This window comes from Macrosteles quadrilineatus, unplaced genomic scaffold, assembly GCF_028750875.1.
Source record: "Macrosteles quadrilineatus isolate MER2022 unplaced genomic scaffold, UCM_ALF_1.0 Scaffold_1__1_contigs__length_201487025, whole genome shotgun sequence".
Taxonomy (NCBI): Eukaryota; Metazoa; Arthropoda; class Insecta; order Hemiptera; family Cicadellidae; genus Macrosteles; species Macrosteles quadrilineatus.
The window spans coordinates 33587163-33594115 of NW_026542594.1; positions in this window are offsets into that span (position 1 = coordinate 33587163).

Here is a 6953-nt window from a genome sequence, read left to right on the forward strand (position 1 = left end):
CTACTACTCTGAGCACTGAGCGAATGAGTGCTGATCACAGAGTGCTGAGGGTATTTATGTCGGGGTGTACCCTTGACACATGGTCGTCCTTAACCTGAATCTTACATTGTCATTGACCCATTTTAAGGGTTGTCCTTAACCCCCTTTTGTGTCCTCGACCTATTAGTGGATCAACTTCCTAGACCTCGAAGTGTGCATATAAACACGTTGAGGATTACTGGAGTACTCATTCTACTCTTGGTACTCGTACTCAACGAACCTTCCACACGCTGGTGAGTAGCAGTTGTTTGTCTCTCTTGATTACTAATTACTACTTTATTTCAGCTCTATTTTTTAAAAAAGGTTTTCGTAAGAATTAACGATAGTTGTTTATGAACTGCCACAGTCTTTTGCAAATTGTGCTGGCAGTTGTAAGAGGCATTTTTCCAATTACTGCCTACAGTTTTTATCATGTTTACTGCGCGGCTCGGTTTTATTTGTAGGTTTTAGCGTGGTTTTGTGTATACATACGTTTTTTATAAACAAAAGCTGAAGCGTATACGGGTTTTGTGAGTTTGACCATTTTATGATGCATGCTAAACTTTATTTGGTTTACAGACCTCTTGTTTTCTGGTTTCTAGTTACACTACACTACTTTTGGGTTGTAAAAGTAACAATAACAGTAAACAGCAGTACATTTATGTTTATTTAAATAAATCGATAATCTCATCATCATCCAATGAGCTGTACCCCGACGATGAAAGTGTTGATATCATTTGATCCAACTCCTCTGGCAGTTCATTATCATCATCATCATCATCATCATCAGATATGATGATCGGTGATGATGGTGCAGGTCGTATGTCTTGTGGTGGTGCTGTAGAGGTTGACGGCTCGGACGTGTCTGAGCGTGGCTGCAGCGGGGGGGAATTGAGTATGGAGCAGAGCGTCAAACATTGTTTTTTTACAGGCGGGCCCTGTCCCTCTGTCGGTCTTTTCCCCCACGGTATCGAACCAGTGATTCGTGGCGCATAGCCGCCGCCATTCTTCCAGCTGTAACAGATTGTTTAGTTTAGAGTACAGTTTGTCAAATCAGCGTTTTACTGTGGATATTGGTGTGTCTTGGTTTACAAATGTTGTATGAGTTTTAACTATAACATTGACAAAATAGTTTATCTGGTTTACAAAGAATATTACCGTTCACTGCCTAGTTGTATTTTTAACATCAAATACTTTGTGGTTTTGGCTGGAGTTTTGACAGTCGGTGGAAAAATAGTAGTTACGCCTTGATCAGATTTATTATTACTGTCATTCGTCTAGCAAGTTTACCGTAGTGATGGATCGTAGGCTGTATTGGTTTCTTAGGAAGGTTGTTATTTTCTCATATTTACTTTCACTACGTTTGTTAATCTTCAACTGCTCAAGTGTTATTCGGACAATACTACAATAGTATATTTCATAGCTAGGGCCAAAAATTAGGTTTTACCAGCTCGAGATATTTTTAAGTTTGAGACGAAGTCGGGAAGGAAGGTTGTTATTTTCTCATATTTACTTTGACTACGTTTGTTAATCTTCAACTGCTCAAGTGTTATTCGGACAATACTACAATAGTATATTTCATAGCTAGCGCCAAAAATTAGGTTTTACCAGCTCGAGATATTTTTAAGTTTGAGACGAAGTCGGGAAATCGATCGAGTGCTACAAAACCATTTCGGTCCGTGGTACGAACGCTATTTTTCACCACACCCTATTACCACTTTTCACGACTATAGTCAACACAACTACAACTTGTTATGTTAAGAAATAATTTCAGGAATCAGCAAAAATAAAAATTGTTACTAGGCAACGGTGATAATAACACAATTCTATTGCAATGCTATGGATTTTGATTGTATAAAATGCATTCATGTTTTAAGTAAGAGGACAGCTGATTTTGCCACCCTATAAAAACCTGCTTGGTCCCCAAATTACGATGACAGCTGGCTAGCAAAACGTAACTTTCAGCCCGTATGTAATACAGCCAAAAACATAGTGTGGTGAAATCACAATTTAGCGTACTAGATAAATAAACCCCGGTCTCCAAACACAAAACAGCGGCAAGTGACACGATCGCAGCACTAACAGGATTATATGTTTCAGAACCATGTCTGCTGATCTCCGTACAAAACTGAACAAGCTAGTGGTTGTCGAGGGACCCTCTAGAATCGCAATGACCGAACTTACAAACCCTGCTGGCTACACAATTACAGCGGCACGATTACACAGCCACGCACAGTACGGGATTAGCGTTATTCTAGAGGTATTAGTGGACAACATAGTGAGGATGGTGTTTCTTCCAAAACGGTTCGGACAAACTCTGTCCCAATCGGATGTAGATACGCTGGCTAACGGGACATACAAAGTTAAATGTACCGGCATCACCAACCGCTCTCCAAATGTTGTAATATTTCAATGAGAAAATATAGACACATATTAACAGACATTTGTTATTATTCCACTACCTTATTTACCTGGTGAATAGCTGGTGACGTCTTCTACCACTTCGTACGTCTTTGAAGGTACAACATCGAAGTGGCGTCGAAGCTTCGCCAGAGCTTCCCTCCCCTCGGCGATGGACTCGAACTCAAACAAGACGTTGAAGATCATGTTTCAAACTGATGTTAAGTTTGGAGTACTTAGTCTTTATACTATCGGCTCCACTCACCGGCCATAACCCGAATTGCAGTTTTCGGTTACCTTGCACACACCTTGGACTAATAACCGCATTGCAGCTGCACTTGACATTACACAACGGATCCGCTAACCCACTGACTACACAAGGTCGCCGCACCGGTTCGCGGCCACTGCAACACACAAGATCGCAGTCTACGCGCTAGATCACTTTTATTGTTAACATACCCTGATGTTACCTCTAGTTAGAGGAAATATTAACTACTCTCCATACATTCATTGAAAAGATTACAGAATTTTTTACCACAACACACTAAACTACATTTTATCAAATAACTTGTACTACCCCACTTCAGTTACTGCAACTCATTGATCAATGACTTGACTGCGACTCAGGCGGGTATGCTCCAGCGGTCACAGAATTATTGTTTGAGATTTGTCTATGGTCTGCGACGTATGGAGCATATCACGCTTTACTACCTTGAGGCACACATCCTGAAATTAAATGATCAAAGATTCATTAACATTTTGTCATTGGTTTTTTTCAATTTTGAAAACAGGCTCCCCAAAATATTTTAAATCCGATTTTAAATTAGTGTCTCGGGGTAGTTCACGAATGTCTCGTTATTCTTCGATCACATTGCGTATACCTCATCATGTGACCACAGCTTATGGCAGGGCTTTTGATATTACCGCTTGTCGTCTGTGGAACGGCCTACCCCTGCACATTAAGACACTTGGAAAACGTTCCCAGTTTGTGGCGGCACTGAAAATTCTCTATTTTGAGAAGATGGTCTTGGCTGGCGTGTCCTAGGGCTACTGTTTCTTTGCGCGTTTGCTGATGCGTGTATGCGAGAGTGTGTAAATGCGTTTTCTATTTGTTATATTTGTATGTTTTTTTTCTGAGATATGTAGGTACTTGAATTTTAAATATTTTAATTAGATTAAGTTATCCCAATGTAACATTCTTTTTGTTATATTTTGAGTGTAAGAAAGGACCATGTGGCCCTAACTTTGCCTGAATAAATAAACGATTTTCATTTCATTCCATTTCATTTTTCATATATTGTAAAATGGTGCAATCCGTTGGGGAATAAATAAATAAATAAATATAGGCCTAATATCCTTAATAGTTGATGAAATATTTAAATTACGAGATATAGTACATTAGGCCTACCCATTGCATCCTTGAAGAAAGTAGACTGGGTAAAATACCTTTTTAATAATTTTTTAATGAAATGGTGACAATAGAAAGTAGGTATTTTAACCCACGTATGATTGGAGATGAGTGTAGGATGAGTGGATGAGTGGATGAGTAGGATGTTGTAGTTACATTACAAAAATAACTAATGTATGATTTGTATATTTTATGGTAATATTTTATTTACAAATATACAAAACTAGGAGAACCCGTCCTTCGTACGGGGTTTGCGTATAAGTATAAAATGCTTATTGCAGTTATACTCGTGCTTTGCGTTTGCAATGGGAGAGGAGGCGATGAGAGTTTTGATTTGCAATGAGAGTTGTAATGGCGGATGGTACATGTGATCCTAATTGTGGTTTGTGCTTTAAACTAGTAAAAAAGAATAGTAATGCGTTATTTTGTGATGGTTTTTGTTCTAGATGGTATCACATTGCCTGTGTGAATGTTAATAAAGATGAATATGACCTCTTTAATATTTTAGGGGAAAAGTCAAAGTGGTTCTGTGGTTCTTGTGACACTAACCTCAAAAGGTTGCAGACAAGAGTTGGCAATATAGAAGAATTGATCAATTTAAATTCAACAGTACAAAATCTAATATCTCTAGTGAAAGGTGTGGTTAGTGATAACCTTGAACTAAACAACAAACTTGATGGTATTGTAAAAACTCAAAAACAGGGTTCTGCAGAAACCTGTTCTGGGCCTATGCTTAGTCAAGAATCAAATTTGTTGATTAAATCGAATGAGAATAACACCTGTTCTAAAGACAATGGGGATGAGGAAGTAGAGCAATCTACCAGTAATAACCCCAGCATTCACAGTCGTAACCTTTGAAATCTGACAGTGCAGGCTTTGCTTATCCCAACAGCCGGCGCAAAAATAATAAGGTAGGCTTAGGTGGTGAACAGCCTAGCCTCATGAAAAATTTTGCAAATGCTGTAAAGACTCCTTCAGTGAAAAAGAAGACATCAGAAGGCAATAGGCCCTTGATTGGTACAAAGAGTAAAGGCGACTCATCGGAAGACTAAAAATTGTTGAGAAAAAAGTGTGGTTATTTGTCTCAAGAGTTCAACCCGATGTCACTAAAGAATCCTTTGAGAATTTTGTAAAGAAAGGTGGTGTTGATAACCTTGAGTGTGAAAAACTAGAAACTAAATACTCTACATATGCTTCATTCAAGGTAGGTGTGTCACTAGGAGATTTTTATACAGTGTGGAAGGCTGAATTTTGGCCTGAAGGGACACTGATAAGGAAATACGTCCCTAAAAGAGGTCTCACTGTTCACAGTAGGACTTTTTTTAGGGAAACAGAACCCTCAGTCCTAGATAATAACAACTTTTTATCTGAAGGGCCTAAAGTACCAGTGAATAGCCTACATAACCTCAAACTCTGTGGAATTAATATTCAGTGCTTAAGAAACAAAACACATGAACTGGAGATTCTTTGCTTTGAAAATAACATTGATATCATGTGTATATGTGAGCATCAGCTAACAAATAGTGAGATTGATTCTTTCAGTTTTTTGGGTAATATGGAGCTTGCTGCTTACTTCTGTAGACAATCTTGTAGTGGCGGCTCCACAGTGTACATAGACCATAGGCTTAAGCCTTTCTGTAAACCACTTGATCTCGGTGAGTACTGTGAGGACTTTCATGCTGAGTTTTCAGGTGTGTTGTTTCAAGGCCTTTCCCTAATTGTGTTGGCCATGTACAGATCACCAAATGGTGATGTGCGTAGGTTTTTTGAACTACTTGATATGTGTCTAACCTATATATTGACTTTAGGCATGTTTGTTTTGATTGGTACTGACCGCAACATTGACCTTGTACTAATATGTAAATATTTTAATTTTCATTATTTTAAAACAAAATAAATTAAATGACCACTTAGGATAAAATACAGTGTGTGAAATAATTTGTTGTTTGGTTAAGAAAAGCAAATCACTCTAACCTGTTGGTAATCCTGCAAATCAGCTGTTATCATCCTTGGTCAAAGATGAGATTCATGGTAAAGTAAATAGTTCAGTTCTAGTTCTTGTCTGGGCCCCAAAGCAAACACACACTCGTTGTCATGTAAGTTAAAAATTATTTAATTTTAATATTAATTTAAAGAAATATGTATTGTATTTCAGGTATCAAGACTCTTATATTGTCAAAAATATATAATTCATATTTTTGCAAGTCATCACAAAGTGTAATATTATTGTGTAAATACAAAGTCAATTTCCTGTTACAGATTGTATAAAAAGCACATGTTTCACAGATATTGAAAATTAATTATACATGTTTCAAGCTATGCTAATTAATGTTAATATGTTTTAATTAATAATTGTGTGATAATTTTATATAACTTCACCTTGAGAAGTTTTTCCTCAGGTACTTAAAATGTCAAGGACCGTGCCCATTTATAAAAAAGGACTTTTGAATGAGGTAGCTAGTTATAGGCCAATATCCTTGATTCCTGTACTAGCCAAAGTTTTTGAATCTATTATGTTCAGTCAGCTCTATAATTACTTTGAGCAGCAACACCTTCTAGTACCGGCCCAATTTGGTTTTCGCAGAGTGAAATCAACCTTAATGGCTGTCGAAGAGTTTGTTCAAGTAATCATCAATGCTTTTGAAACCAAGCAATCTGCTTCTGCAATTCTATGTGATTTATCCCGTGCATTCGATTGCGTTCAGCACAAAATCTTGCTCGAGAAACTAGAGAAGTATGGACTAGAGGGTGGTGCACTCAGATTGATTGAATCATATCTTGACAATCGTCATCAGGTTGTTAGCTGGGACGGTAGAATGTCTACCCTCATGTAAAACACGGAGTTCCCCAGGGCTCCATACTGGGGCCACTTCTTTTCATTGTATCAATTAATGACTTGTACTACAGAGTTGGGGATGGTGTCCTGCTCTTTGCAGATGACACAACACTTGTATCTAGTAACACCAGTTGGCAGGCAGCTGTAACTACAACAAGAGAATTGTTTAGTAATGCTTCACAATGGTTTATTGATAATAAGCTCTCACTCAATAATTCTAAGACCCAGGAAATATTTTTCAGTCTTTGCAACAGTTCTGAAATCAGTGAACCAGTAAAGTTGTTAGGGTTC